At 32.6% G+C, this 16,356-nt stretch overlaps 1 pseudogene; it reads right to left on the bottom strand.

Moving 5' to 3' along the window:
• Positions 1-2,249: 2,249 nt before the first annotated feature.
• On the bottom strand, positions 2,250-3,446 carry LOC129294515 (uncharacterized; annotated as a pseudogene).
• Positions 3,447-16,356: the final 12,910 nt, after the last annotated feature.

Below are 16,356 nucleotides of genomic sequence, written 5' to 3'. Positions count from 1 at the left end.
AAATTAAACTTTGATGGTGCAGCAGAGAGTAGCTTAAGTATAGCTGGGTGTGGTAGTCTGTTGAAAACAATAATAGAGACTAGGTAGCTAGATTTTTTAAAAAAATTAGTGATTGTTCAGCTATAAATGTAGAATTATGGGGTGTGCTTTGGGATGTTAGGTTGGCGAAGGAGCTGTTAGTGAAAAATCTAATCATTGAAGGAGATTCAGTTGTTGTCTTATCAATGCTGAAAGACGCATGGGTGGAGAAGTCTGGTAGTATTTTTCTTAATGATATTTGTAGAGTTCTTAATTTTTTTAAAAAAACTGTTTTCAGTCGTGTATATAGGGAAGGCAACCAGTGTGTAGACTGGCTTGCAATTACATTTTTCACATGATTTTTCATTTATTCATTTATGGGATCCTCTTGATCCTTTACAAAATTTATTGTGTATGACTCTTTGAGTGTTACCTGCTCAAGAGAAGTTTTAGTGATGGAATAAAGTAAGGCTTTGCCCACATTCACCCAAAAAAAAAAACTATTTACCAAAATTAGTTTGTTTGTTTATCTATAAACCTCCCTCATGTACATATGTTGATGTATAAATACTATATCAGTATATTCAATAAAGTGTGAAATTCATTTTTCCTTTTAATAATTGTTATGGCGTGATATGATACTGTCACTAAATTCATCCCCATCCACTCACCTACTTATAACAATGCTCATTGATATTAAGTATTGCTCTTATAACCATATATATGTTTATCGTCACTAAATTATTTTATTTAAAAAAATATGAAAAGACTGTGACTGTGTGCGTGCGTAACAAGTGGCATCCAACCCACAATCTCACATTAAATTGTTTTGCTTTATTGCCTTTTACTTTTACAAATACATATACATATACATATATATTGATATATATATTCGTGGGCGCACTCATAGATCATATATATAATTGAATCTCACTGTGTGTAAAAGTGTGTTTTCTTATATAAAGAGGCAGGGGTAGAATATTGAGTGACATGGCAGAGTCCAAAATTTTACAAAGAATGGAGACACGTTTAAATAAGGTGTGAGGATGGAACAACGACATGTGCCAGGATCAGAGGTTATATAGTTATAAATTGTATTACGCACAGCTCCAAACAAAATACATGCAGGCGGATCTCAGTATCCATAAATATCCCTCACGGCCCACACGTTAATTACTATCTTTATCCATTTCATGCAAGTTATGTTAGTCACTCGTATTAAGAAAGATGATTCCCACTTTAACTTAACAATGAAGTCTGTAATATTACTGACGTTACGCCTCCAACTTAATTACCATCACAAAGCCTACCTGCTTGGCCTAATGACTTCTCCTTTGAGCGGCCTACATGTAACTTATCTTAGGCATATGACCCTGCTCCTGCAATAGTACATCAATCTAACTTCGTTTTTGCATCCAAACTGGGAACCCAACTTCATTTTCTCTTGTATTCATGTACAACACCCTCTCCCCATTTCAATATTAATCCATTATATGTATAATAAGTGCAAACATATCCTTTTCCTCTATAGTACCTATCGCCACCATTTTACTCGATCGTCTACTCTTGCTATGTGTACATCCCTCGTTAGTTGCAGCACTTCAAAATCAATAAAACCAAGCCTACAACACACACACACACTGACTAGCTTCACCATCACCGCATTTGCACTATAATATGTATGGATATATAACATACAAGTTAGGTCGACCATGACCTATTCTCAAATTGTCATACCTTATCCCTACTCCTGTCTATGTCCCTCAACTCTTCTCGTCAATTTAACATTCCAATATCCATTTCTTAAAAATATATACTAAAATCATTTAATATTTACACTCCTCTCCCCTCAATAAAAATATGACTTCTTGGGTTGTGTACAAAATCAAGTTCATTATAAAAACTAAGCAATAAGGCACGCACACACACATATTTGCAATTTATATATACTATAAACATTGATACAATCAAGTAATTAACCTTCCCCCTAAAAAAATTGTCATAGTCAGAGTATATATAACTAAACTTTAAGGAGTTTAATTAGTGCCATTTACTTAATAACGAAAGACGGGGTATTTGAATACCAAAAATATATGTATGTATGTATGTATGTATGTATGTATGTATGTATAACCACAGCAATAGCTATATAAAGCCTTGATTTTATGATTAAAAGAAGACAGGAGATATTCAAATGAAGCTTGCATTAAAGCAAGCATGATTACTGTTCATCACTCGCTACTACTTTCTCTCCATTTCTCTATTGCCTGTCCCACTGCTTGCTTCACTGCTCCCGCATCCATAGTCACGCCTTCTTCTTCCTATAAATTAAATTCAATGGATTAGTTTCCTTCATTCTTCCGCGTCACGTGACATATAAATGTACTCGATGGATTAGGGTTGTGTTTAGTGTTTATCTTACTTCTCCTCTAATTGCTTGAAATCAAAAATTATCTGTACAAGAAACCCTAGCTTCCAGCACATTCAGACCCATCCCTTCAAAGGCTTCCAATATGGACACCAGTAGACCCAGGCAACTGTTCGCTGCAAACACATGTATAAGAAATCCCTTTTCTAGGGCTTCTACTGCCACCTGCACAGAGACTGACCATTCAGAAAATGCAGCACTTCACCAATTTTTTAATTTATTTGTCCTCTTCATGATATAATTAAATTGACCAAATTACAATACTGCTAGCTTGTTCGAGAAAAAAAATACCATTGGTGGCAAGGGATTTTGGCCACTTAAAGTTTGTGCGGTGGCCATGTCTTGATTTAATCTCTTTACCTTTTGCTTTAGCTCTGCGATATACTTTGAGGTATCCATTATGATAGCCGTTTGGTTTAGCTGCCACCCACAAAAAAAAGCTATTAGTTTTGCTATCGAAATGTAAGCGTGTATCTCTCTCTCTCTTACACACACACACACACACACTGTTATTACATAAGATTGGATAGATTAAAACTAGCTATATGATGCTCGAGCAATGAAAATTAAATGATATGTCAATCATGCAAATCACAAGTTAAGGTAGTCTTATGTGCTGTCAATGTCTAATTTCTCTGGTTAGATAAAGAAAACCAAACATATAATTAAGCGTGCAGAAAGCTATGTGGCCAATAATATAATTTGGTCAAAACAGTTTAGTTCAAATGATAATAGCTGGTGGCTCTGCTAGTAGCTAGAGGATAACCTATGACCGATCCCTTGGAATAACAAAGAGAGCAGTAGAGAAAGGCAAGCTAACAAAGCAATAATATCTTTTAACTGGACGAATAAGGAAGAAATAATAATGAAATGCACAGAAAGGAAAAGAGATGGGCAGGTAATGTAGGGGAATTACAGCATGAGAATTGGTAATAGAACGAAGGAATTAAAGCTTCTCATGCAACAATGCACTCTGGTGGATCTGCTCTTTAGGAACCATATTGGCTTCTCTAACTCTCTCTCCCCTCACTTTTCTTGTTACAATCTTTTAATCTGACCTTAAACCTTTCTTTTGCTATGGACTCTACTGAACAGTTTTGCGATCCTTTAAAAGAGAGGGGATAAGCTCTCAATTCTATGCGATCTCCTGTGCTTAATTTCTCCTTCCCACGGATACACTACATACAATACATTACCCTAAACTTACAAAAATACCCCTTTCTTTTTATTAAAAATAATTTCCCTCTCCTCATTTTTACAACCAGTTTCTCTTTCTCTTTGCTAACAATTAATTCATTCGTGTTTCTGCAAACCAAAAGCTCTAATGTCTATTGTAACATCCTGATTTTTATATAATAAAGAAATTGTAGAATTTGGGTTTTGAGGAAAAAAAATGATAATAATAGGAATTTATATTATTTGAGGTTATTTAGAAGTGATATTATGGTTAGGTATTTAATTATAAATTTAAAAATTTAAATTTAAAATCACATAAGCAATATTTAGTTAAGATATAATACATAAATAATTTTTTATTGTGTGTTAAAAAAAAAGAGAAGGTAGAAGGAACAAAAAAAGGGGGGGTGGAAGGTTGTTATTTCTAAGTCTCACATTGGTTAGATGAGGGAAGAGAAGAGGTGCCTTCATGTATAAAAAGAAGGGGGTGTGTGCATTAGGAAGCATGAGAGGCTAAGATGCAATTTAGAGGAAATTGCAACTTTTGGCCCAAAGGTTTGAATAATTAAATTCGAACCTATAGTTTTTTTTAATATAATTTTGGGACTCACAATTCCATTTTTATATTATTTTTCTCTCTTCCTCTCACGTTGCTCGGCATTTTCTCGCAAGGGAGGATTATTTTCTTTTTCTTCAGGTATGTTCTAACTTTCCTGTTTAGATTAGCATTTAAAAATTTATTTAATTACAAAATTAATTTTATAGTTATTTTCTAAATAATATTAGCTTTCTAGTGATATGATTATTTTGTAGGATAGAGTAAATATTTTGATTAGGATTTTTTTATAGGATAGTTAATCTGATGATATGATAGATTAAAATATAGGTTAAAACTCTTAGGGATATAATAAATATTATAGAATATTTTCTTGAGGTTGAAACTCATGTTTAAGAATTTTTGAGTTAAAATCTAGATCTATATGGTTGAATTTATGTGGAATCTGAGATGTAGGGATAAATCTCTGATTATTAAATATTTATTTAAGTATGAATAGGTATTTTTGAGGTTATAGAAAGGTGATTTGAGGTTTCAGAATAATTCTAAAATTTTTAATTTATTTTTGAACAAATTTTTAGAATATAGAATGATGAAATTGTGATACTAGAAGTGATTTGAGGATAAAAAAAATAGTTTATTAGGGTACGAGAATTTTAGAAAAGAATTTAGAAAGTTAAATGAGGCATAAATCTTAAATTAGTATTAATATGGATTATAGATCTAAGACTTTCTAACTCTTTAAATTAGAGTTATTTATTTTAATGTAAAATTAATATATAGTATTGTGAAATAATTATGTAGATTATATTGACAAAGATAGTGGTGAAAAAGGAGTTGTGAAGGGGAACTTGTTATTCAAGACACAAGGTAACCATTATTAATGTGTTGTGATAGGTGTGTTTGTGAATGGTTATGTGTTGTTTTATTGTTTGGAAAAATTATGAATTATTGAAAATAAATACTGTTATATACTTCTGTGAAATCATTGCCAAGTGGGTTAAAAATTTATTTTTATTTATCATGATGAGATATTATTATTCGGATATATTTCTGTTTGGATATTTGAATGATGCATGACTTGTCAGGGTATTTTAATATATGGTGTTAATGAAAATTTCTGTTCGGTTAATTATTACCACGTGGTAAGCCCTCATTGGACCCAATGAGTGGCGTGCCGCTTGGTCCAACTCACCTTTGGCCGGGTGATTTGGCGTCCGAGCATGGTGAAAGGAGGAGATAAGGTGCAGTCATGCAATTAAATACTTGTTCGGTTTGTTTGAAAATATTGTTCGATTAAATGTTTTGTGTGCCCACTTAGCAATCGCATGATTAGTTACATCCGCATGCATCATTACATATTAATTTTTGGTTACTGGGACTTTTAAGTCTCATTCCCCGTGGTTAATATTTTTACAGGAGCGAATCCGGCCGAGAAAGCACCAGAGGTGTAATTATGGTGTATGAGACATCATCTTTTACGTTGCCTCTTATTTTGGATTATACAATGTATCTTGTGCCAACTTAGAACATATCTTGTCTATGGAGCATGTAAACTCTAATCCTTTTTATTAAATGCATTTATATGTCCAAGAGGATTATGTCTGTCCCTTTTGATTCATGACCTAATTTAAATAACATGCTATGAGGATCATGTCTGTCCCTCATGGTTCTAATTGCTTTTTGAGATATTTTAAGACCTGTGGTATATTGTCTTGGATGTATCATGGTAGAAATTTTTCTACCATGATAAGGGTATGATGAGGGTTCAATGAAAAAAAAAATGATTTATTGAATTAATAATTTGCAAAAAATCGGTTTGTAAATTTGAGGGTGTTACATCTATAATGCATCTACAGCTAAAGGAATTAATAGATGTTTAGTAGGGTATTTATATGCAATACTTAGTCTTTTATAGCAAGAAATGATTTTTCTTTTTGGTGGACTGGAATGGGATTGATTGGCATATGTTTAGAGATGAAGAATCATGAGCTCGTGATAGTGAAAACTGGGCATCGAAAGAAGTAAAGGGGAAGCAACAAAAGGATGTTTAGTTGTGCAATTGTGAATGCCTCCAAACACTCCTCACGGGGTTTTTTAGCTCTTCTCTTACTTCTTTCTTTTGTCCTCTTTCTCCCTCTCTCTCCACACGTGCCATCCTATCATTCTCATCAGTCTAACTCATTTTCTTTCTTTCCCTCTTGACAGCAAAATTCTCATGGAATGATTGCGCATTTACGCTACATCTAGCTGGCTACGGATATACTCGGTTCTAGCGCTATTAGGAATAACATGTCATCCCTCAAGTAACCCACTTTATTCCTCATCTATCTTGATGTTCCTTTATTTTCCAAATTTTTTTCAAACTTAGGAATTATACTTGTGAAGAAAGTTAATAATAATAGGCTTTGAACATGAAGATTCAGAGTAGGCCTGCATAGATATGAAGCAATCGAGGTTACTGACACTAAAATGACTGCACATCCGCTTCCTCCTCCTAGATTTTTGTTACACTATTGGCTACATCTTATATTATCTACGGTACCATCGTAGAAAGTGAAAATAGGCTAGACTTTCTTCCATGAGAATTTCTAAGCAAGTCCTGACTAAACAACTTCAGATCTTTGATAAATCAAGCAAGTTTTAAAATTGATGATTGCAAATGCTCAGAGATAATTAGTAGCGTTAGGTATGAGTATACATAATTGTATAGATTTATTCACGCACTACAGATGTATACGCATATGTATGCATATACCGATATATGAGTACATGGATGGGAGAGATCATATGATATTCGTCTCAGTTGCAGTTCTTACAGCTTCCAGTATTGTTTGCATTCCATAAGGACAAATAGCATACCCACTTCCGTTCACATGTGTGCTCAATAATCATCACAACAAAACAATATCCTCCATACACAACCCCTGTTCCTTCCTTGTCTCATGCCCTTTTCCATTAATAATACTTCTTCCCTCTGAACTATTTATCTCTACACTCTTTTGGATTCTGTTAATGCTTCGCTGTAAGTTTTCCTTGTGATCTAATTATAATTTTCCCTCCTTATCCTCTCCACCACTATGCTTTCTTAGATACTTATATGTGTACCATATATGTATACTCTACCAAGAAATTTATAATTCACCTATATCTAACTGCATGTAACCCTATTTCTCTTTCTTTATCATTTATAAATATAACATTTCTGAATCATGGCCCGTATATTCTTCATATGCATAGGAACTTCTCAATTCAAGGTCCTGTGGAGAAGATAAGAAGCGTATGAAATGAAATTGCGTACACAGACACTTATTTAATTTGTATATGTCTATAGGAAACACACATACACAAATACATACATACATACACACAATTGAAAATTTGACAACATCGAGCTTAGCAACAATTTGTTGATTGAACAGGAACCGGTAGTTGTTATACATGAATTTGATAGTATTGTGAAAATGTGGCAAAAATACAAAATTATATAGGTAAGCAATTTGTCCTGATACGCGTTAGGAAACTTGTTCTAAGTTTATTCCAGCAAACTTGAGCACTGTATTCTTGTTGGTTTCATTTCAGTCAAAATCATATATTAGTTTTTAGTTTGCCATTTTGCTTCAGAAAACAATGATTGAGTTGTAAAAGTCTTTTATAGTAGAACAATAGGTTAAACTTATCCCATAAGTTGGTGGTTAAGAATATGAAGTCTGAGTAGTTAAGAATCATGATAAACCGTGTCAAAATAATTTTAACAGAAACTGCATGCGTGCTATTAGTAAGAATGAGTGAAAATGAAATGAAGCGGGCTTAGCTTTCTTTCTTGTGTTATTATGATTATGTTGCTTATTCTACTTTTTCATTAACTTCGAACTAAAGGACCATGCATTCTGAGTCGTTTTATAGCTGGAGAATGACTAGTCTCCACTTGCGTGCGTGATGAAAGGGGATGAGTAGTGCACTTCTTTAGGACTATATATGTGTTAATTAGTTGCAAAAAAGGAGGAGACTAGAAAGATTCTGTTTTGTATTTTGATCTTGCTTCCCCACGTGTTCCATGTATGGTGAGTATGTATGCGTGAGGAAGGTATAGAACGGGGAGAAAGATGGTAAATAGGGGAATGCTTTTAATTAATATGATTATGTATTGATGGAATTAGTTACTCTTTTCATTTTATTTATAAATCATTTTCAACATATTTTATCAGTATCAAAAAAAACTTTAAAACTTATTAACTCTGTCTTAAAATTTATTAAGTTCTCAACATTGTGCCTATTAAATATACACACTTCAATAATATATTTTCTCTCTCCAACATTTAATGGGGGTAAAAAATAAAATTTATGATAAAAATTTAATGACGTGATTTATAAATAGAATTAAAAAAATTCTTCTCTCTCTACCTTATAAATAAGACCAAAGGGAGTATAATATTGCAATTTATTACTCTAACGTATATGCTAATTAATTCATTATGTGATATGATGGAACCATGTATTGATTTTTATGATCTATATGCACTTAGCCATCTGTTTGCATAATATTATCATGTGACCAAATGGCCACAAGTAAAACCAAAAGAATAAATATTTTTTAAGAGTCCAATCATGCAGATAGAATATTAATATGTTAATTTATTTATAAAATTTTCTCCTGACATGTCAAATAATTTTGAAAGATATATCTACAATGTCTGTCCTTTTAAATTTAAAAATAAAAATATGTTATAAATTGTGTTAGCTAAGTTTAAGACTATAAGCAGGAGTGAAAACTGAAAAGTCCTATCGAAAGAAAGTAGTCTGAGTATGTATATGCAAGGATCTTATATGGAGGGTGCATGACTAATATTGATCCAAGTTGAATTAGATATAGTATTAAATTTATTTGTATAGTTCATTTCAATGTCTAATAAGAAATCTAGATAAAGAGGAGCCTCTTAATGTCGTAGGATCCTCGATCAACGTTAACGCTGGCCCAAGTCAATAGAATGCATGGTTATAAGAAATTCTAGAATGCATGGTTATAAGAAATTCTAATTCATCCGTTATTAGGGTTGGGATATACGTACAAAGTGAGAGGAATATTGTCTTTCTAAGATTAAATACAGCATAGATCCTATTCTTCCCTTTCCCCCTTTTTTTTCTTATGTTAGGTGTTACTTTTATTTTGTTTATTGTAAGTTAATGTGTGTAATTGCTGCTATATATATATATATATATATATATATTTTAGTGTTTGTATATTGCATAGCGTATGGTAAAATAATTAGTTAGTATACTAATATTCTAGGATTCCTGCACCGCGATGCGTTTGCTAGGTAGCAAGAAAGAAGAAGTCACGTGAGTTGCACTTTGGAAAAGTACATTCACATGCCAAAGTGACAATGGAAATAAAATTTAATAAAAGTATAAAGTGGAGTAATAAGGATTTGTGTTGTTCATGGACAAGTAGAAGGAGAGACATATTGCCGCATGGTGGCAATGCCAGGAATCTGTTGAAAGATAATATAAACAATTTAACTAATTAGCCAAGTTAGGTTGGTTTGTATTATGCTCATCACTGCTTATGTGTTTGCAAGGCCAATATTTATGGTCCTAAACCAAGTAAAATTATTGCAACACCTTACATGTATATATATGAATGGTTGTGCATGTAATTCAGATCCGACTCTTTTCTTTTCTTTTCTTTTCATTTTCCTCTTAATAAATGAGCTCTATTCGTTGTCTGTTATTGTTGAAACAAATTCAGAGGTCTTCATCAGTACATCTCTCCCTCTCTCTCCACACACACACAAGTATATATTTTTACCTGAACTCTCTCTCTCTCTCTCTATATGGGCCAGTGCTATAGGCAGCTAACATTCCCACACACACGACATGAATGCACGTACAGTGATGTTTCGCTCTTTTTCCTTTTCTTTTAGCCACTGATACTGTATTCCATTCGAGGAGAGCAGGTTCTGTAAATAGATAAATCCTTGCGTAATGGACAGCTATGCTAGTTTATCCTGTCTATAGCATAAAATTCTGTTACCTATAGATAAATAGATATGTGGAGCAGACGTTAAATCAAAGGAATATGAGGTGGTGTTTGTCCTTGCTTGCTTCAAATGTCAAGAAACTCTCCCAAAGCCACCCGCCTACTTAGCTAGCAGATGAAATATAGTAGAGATGGTGGAGTCATGGAGGATTACACCTTTACTTACTAGGTCTTTTCTAACTCTGATATTTCTCAAGCCTCTTTCAACTGTTTACGTGCGCTCGTTTCTGGATCCATAGAATTTAGTCCTCGCTCTCGAAATTTGATTGACTACGAGTAGATAAAAGGAGAGTTACATGCATCTTTTATATATGTATGAAATGTTTTGGACACGTGTGCAGACTACGGTGTGAGATAAGTTTCAGTTGGTAAATGTGTAACTATAATCTTTGTCGGTTATAAAAACGTAGGTTTGTGTGAAGCCCGCCTTATCGTTATTTTGTTGGCACCAACCTTGACTAGCTAGCTGCATGATGATATTACCCCCAGAGGGCAAAGGAAAGGTATTTGTTAGCTTATGAAGCCCTGTGGTTGCGCAGATAACTTACTCAGTACCTGCACTGTCACAGTTGCCAATCTGTGGACTCTTACCGAAGATTAAGTGTGCGTTTAGTTTTCAGTTTGTTAAAAGTTTATTTGATAAAAATCAATTTAGTGAAAGTTGGCTGTTGTAATGAAATTTGTATTTGGATATATTTTTTCAAAAGTCAATTTAATACACTGAAAGTTGTTTGATTTGTGATAGTAAAATGTGTTTTTGAATGTACAATTATTAAAAAGTATTAATTTATGATGATTTAAAATTTTTATTATACAAATGTAATATATTTGAAATACTTAAAAAATGTGATAAAAATTTTAAATAACATAAATTTTAATCTATAATGCTAAAAATTTGATATATAGTTATTTATATTTTTTTAATTTGTAATTTTAGAAAATGTAATAAAGATTTATAATTTTTTTATACATTAGTACTAAAAATTAAGATGATTAATTATTCAATTTATAATGCTAAAAAAATTAATACCTAATTATTACTATTATTATTATTGAAATAATAATTATATTTTTAATGAATTAACTATTTTTTTAAATAAAAAATTAAGATATTAAACTTGGGGTAATATAGTCAAATAATATTCTACTTTCAAATTTACTTTTCAAAAGTTTCAAATAGTTACATTTCAGAAATTTACTTTCAGCTACTATTTGAATATACTTTTAGGATGTGCTTTCTTACAAAATATTTTACCCAACAACTTCTAGCTTTCTAAAAATAAAATTTTGCTTTGTGAATGTGAAATAGAAGAAAACCAAATGGACCCTAAGTCTGGCATAAAGATCTAATAGCAAGAAAATTTAAGGGGGAATGGCATTAAGGGCTCTAAAAACAGAATTTATTACAATTTAGACCTAAATAAATTTGATATTGCTTTGCAGGCCTTGAGACCTTTATTGCAATATTCCTTCACACTAAAAATACAAGTCTATCCTTTATTTAATTTGAATTCAGAACCTGCACAAAGCCTCAAAGCAACAGAATAGATCATATACAACACAGCGTTCACTATGCATAAGACGATGTCTACGCATGCTCTACAGAAAGTCCATGCATTTCAAGTATTTTACTAGCCTAAGCTCTAACAAAAATGACTAGGTAGACCATGCATGACATATAACATTCTAGATTTTAACTTTGAAATTTTCACTATTTATAAGAGTATTTTAGTCAAATTAAGTAGATTTTTAGTTAATAATGTTTTAGGGAGACTAATGTAGCTAACGATTTTTTAAACAGCCTTAAAAAAGGGCTAGATCGAGATACAAGCAAGTCATGGCATGGAGAGAGATTCAAAATAAGTGTGGAGTTTTTTGTACCATACGACACGGCACATGTACAAATTTTTGCATTTATCAGATACATAATTAGATAAAGAAATAGAGATATCAAGATGGCGTCGAAGGGAGCTCGTGGTCTGCTAGGGCATGACCTTGGGAACATATTGGAAGCATTTGGAGCAAGATTTAACTTTGGGTAAGCTTCATTCACTTCTCCCTCTCCCTTTATGCGAGTTTTTTTGATGATTTAGGGATTTTGGAGCTTTGATTTCATGTTTTCTTAAGTAATGGTTGAACCTATTACCTTAGTTAAGATCTTGGAGAGTTAAATCAAGCATCTAAACCTATATTCATGGATTTTATAAAGATTTGGATTTGTTGGTCAGGATTTGGAAGAACCCTATATAAAAATTAGATGATTAAGAGCAATGTGGGTAATGTAATTGTATTGTTTATGTGTTGGGATGTTAGATAGGGTTAATGTAGTGTGTTGGAAGGATTGTTTGGGGCTAAATTGAGGTTTTGAGCATAATGGGTACGCCCTTTATATTATTAAATGGGATGATTAGTGAGAGGATTTGATAATTAAAGGTTTAATTGTGTAGATTAACTTTTGATCGAGCATTGTGGTGCTAGTAGACATATGTAGAGCCATTAGTAGACTATGGTAACCCTTTTAGTGATAAAAGAATTGAGGTAATCAGATTGTCTAATCTCTCTTTTTGTGTGTTTAGATGGTAGTGTGTAAATTTAAAATTAATATTTTGGTTTGGTATTAACATGGTAATAATATGAAATTATGATTTTGAAGTTATGTGGAGTGGAATGAAAAGTTGTTTAATGTTTTAGTATTTAAAGAGTAAATGCTATTTTTATGTATAACTACTTACGAAAGTCTATGGTTTACGTGAAAATGAACAATTGTGATCATTGATATGTTATGAGTATCTATTGAATATACTAAGTATGTTTAGTATGATTATTGTGAGAGGGTAAGAGTTCACCCTAGTATGTTGTAAGGATATTGTTTGGAAATCCGTATAGTACATTAGCATCATGGAGATCCCAGTGCTCAGTATTATATTATTTGGAAGTCTCAGTACTATAAGTGTTATATTGAGTATCAACACCCCTAGTAATTGTAGACAGGAGGAATCTGTGGTTCATAGTGGGCAAAGGCACTCTTAACTGAGGTTGCCTCCTACTAATGGTGAATTTAGGCCAATCCAGTCATATGAATTTAGTCCTATTGAATTGTCAACTTATAGATTTAGTCAGAAGACATAAGGAGGGTATAAGGTGGTATGCTGATCGTGCATATCATTCTATAACCATATGTGTCGATTTATAAGACATATTATATGATTTTCTATGCCACTTCACATGCACACAAACTATTCTCACACACGAGTAGTTGATTAGACTATTTGGTTATTGAGTGGCTAGACTCACCCCATGGTTATATTTTATAAGTAAAGGCTTTAATAAGGGCAAGGAAAAGGAAAGTGCAATTGAGCATTGAGGGGACTAGCCCTCAATTGTATAATCCTTTCATTTATTTTTAGGTTTGTAACAAATATTATATACATATGCCAACTTAGGACATATATACAATTTTGTTACATACTTGCATGATTTTTATTGTAATCGTGGGTATCTCAGCCTGAGTTTAGTGTATCTGTGTTACAATGATAGTAAGAGGTCGAGATACTAGTATAAGTGTTAATTTTGTATTGATTTATGTGTTTGATTGGCCATTGGATTATTTATGAGAAATTATTACCCTTGATGGAATTTATGTTAAAATTAGGATTTTGGTGTCCAATTCTTATCTAGGTTGTTATTATTATTATTTGAATGCTTGAACTGGTTATTCATAGTTTATTTGAGTTGATCCAAGTAGTTCCACGGTTATTGACACTTGGTTTGGGCTCTTGGGCACCTTGGTTGTGATTTTTGAAAGAAAATGTGTCATTTTGGATTCGGGTGTCCAAATCTCATTTGACTCAATATTTGAGCGTGAGATCAGTGCTAATAGCTAGGTGGCTTTAAGAGCTATGTATGGATGCTTGAATCACTTGAATTGAACGTCGAACAGTCAAATGGCGCGCTTTGAAAGTTGGCCTAAAAAGCTATCATGACAGGGTGCACATGCCGTAGTGCGAGGCATAGAGACGAACGATGCACTACACCGCAGCGTACTGTGCCTATGTAGCTAAAATATTTTATTGTATTATTTTATAGTATGATAAATTTCCTATGCTTTTGTTATCTTATTTACTTGATTTTAAACTATAATTCGAGTTCAAATGGTCTTTTAAAAAGGATTTTCTCTGGATCCTACTTTGCTTAAGTGTTTCCAAACCCTTATGTTATGATGACCATTCACCTAGGGATTAGACTAATCTTGGTTATCATAATGGTATTTCATATTTGGTGTTCTAGGTGTTTAGTAATGTTAAGGATGACGTTACACGACACAACATCCACTATACACCAAACTATGTCCATGCATGCTCATCAACAAAAAGTCCATGGATTTTGAATATTTCACTAACCTAAGCTCAACAAAATGACAAGTTAGGATGACCATGCATGACATAACATTCACTATCCACAAGATGATGTCCATGCATACTTAATAGAAAGTTCATGCATTTTTAATATTTCACAAACCAAGGCTCAACAAAAATGACAAGTTAGGCAGACCATGCACAGCACAATATTCACTATGCACAAAACGATGTCCATGCATGCTTAATAGAAAGTTCATGCATTTTCAATATTAAGAAGGACAATTACATCATATATGAGTAGTTTCATGTTAGAACTGGCCTAGGTACTAAAACAAATACCCACATGAAATTTGACATGATATTTTAAGTCCAAAACATCTAACAATTGCTTCTCTATATACAAATAAAAAATGTCCGTGATTCTCAATTACCTAAAAAATATTACTTGGGAATGCGTCTATATACATAATTATAGTTTGCATGTATACACCAAAAAGGAACAATATGACAACTTCTCATACTGGGTTAGGATTCTTGCATGTCTTGAGACTGTATCCAACCTCCCTACATCTTGAACAATGATAACTTTTATTTTATTTTAATCTATAATGAACAAATTAATCCAGGTAAATGCCCACATGTAGAAGCCCAATTTTTATTTTACACAACTCAAAGTTTATTTTTACACAACAGATACTCCAACGTCTTTCACAGCAAATTTTCTTCACATTAGGAGTCATATTTTATTCAATTCACATGTCAAAATTCAATATGAACTAGTCAACCATCATATTATACACAACTAATCCACTCTAAAACTTTCACAACCAACTTAATGATTTAGCAACCTTTAGCTTATATCAGTAGGTTAGGCTTAACAAAATGTACAAGTAGGCAAACAATGTATAACACAATATCCACAATACACAACACAAGATTCATATATTTTTAATTGAAAAGCCATACAATTCTACTTTATCAGTAGGCTAGACTTAAAAAATGCTCGAGTTAGATAAATAGTACACAATACAATATCCATTATGCACAATACAAGGTTCATATATTCTCACATGAAAGTCATGTGATTCCAATTTATCATTAGGTTAGGCTTAATAAAATGCACAACTCAACGTTCAATAACTACTCAAAGTTTATTTTTGCACAACAAATACTCCAACATTTTTGACAGTAGATTTTTTTCTTATTGGATCATATCTTGTTTAGTTCACATGTAAAAATTCAATATGAACAATTCAACATTATTATTGTATAACAATTAATCTACTCTAAAACTTTCATGGCCAAAATGGTTCAGCAACATTTAGCTCATATCAACAGTCAGGCTTAAACATATGTGTTTCACACAAGAGACCTATTACCACTTCAACAATTAAAAGACACACATGTACCAAATCAATAAGGGAGAAACAAAATTAAAAATCCTTACCTATAAACAATGATGATAGAAGCTTCAAAAAACAGATGATGTTGCTTGAATAAAGAAGATGAAAAAGATCAGCAATAGCTGGCGATGTGTAATGCAGGGGAAAATGAGGTAAAGAACTGACTACAATGCACAATATGGGAGGAACAAGGAAGAAGAATGATCGAAGAGGAAGATCCTAACCACCACAGTCCTTCTCCAACAGCAATAAGGGGCAAAGGTCCACAAGTCACCCCCCACAATTGTGACCAACAACAACTCAATGCAAGGAAAGAGAGAAAAAATAATGAACCGTGCTTCGTCTATCAACACCCACGACTTCTACACTCATCCACA

This window comes from Prosopis cineraria, unplaced genomic scaffold, assembly GCF_029017545.1.
Source record: "Prosopis cineraria cultivar Desert tree isolate PC_DT_omini unplaced genomic scaffold, ASM2901754v1 PC15, whole genome shotgun sequence".
Classification (NCBI taxonomy): domain Eukaryota; kingdom Viridiplantae; phylum Streptophyta; class Magnoliopsida; order Fabales; family Fabaceae; genus Prosopis; species Prosopis cineraria.
Note: the sequence above shows the minus strand (reverse complement) of the source record. Positions and strands in the feature narration are given on the sequence as shown.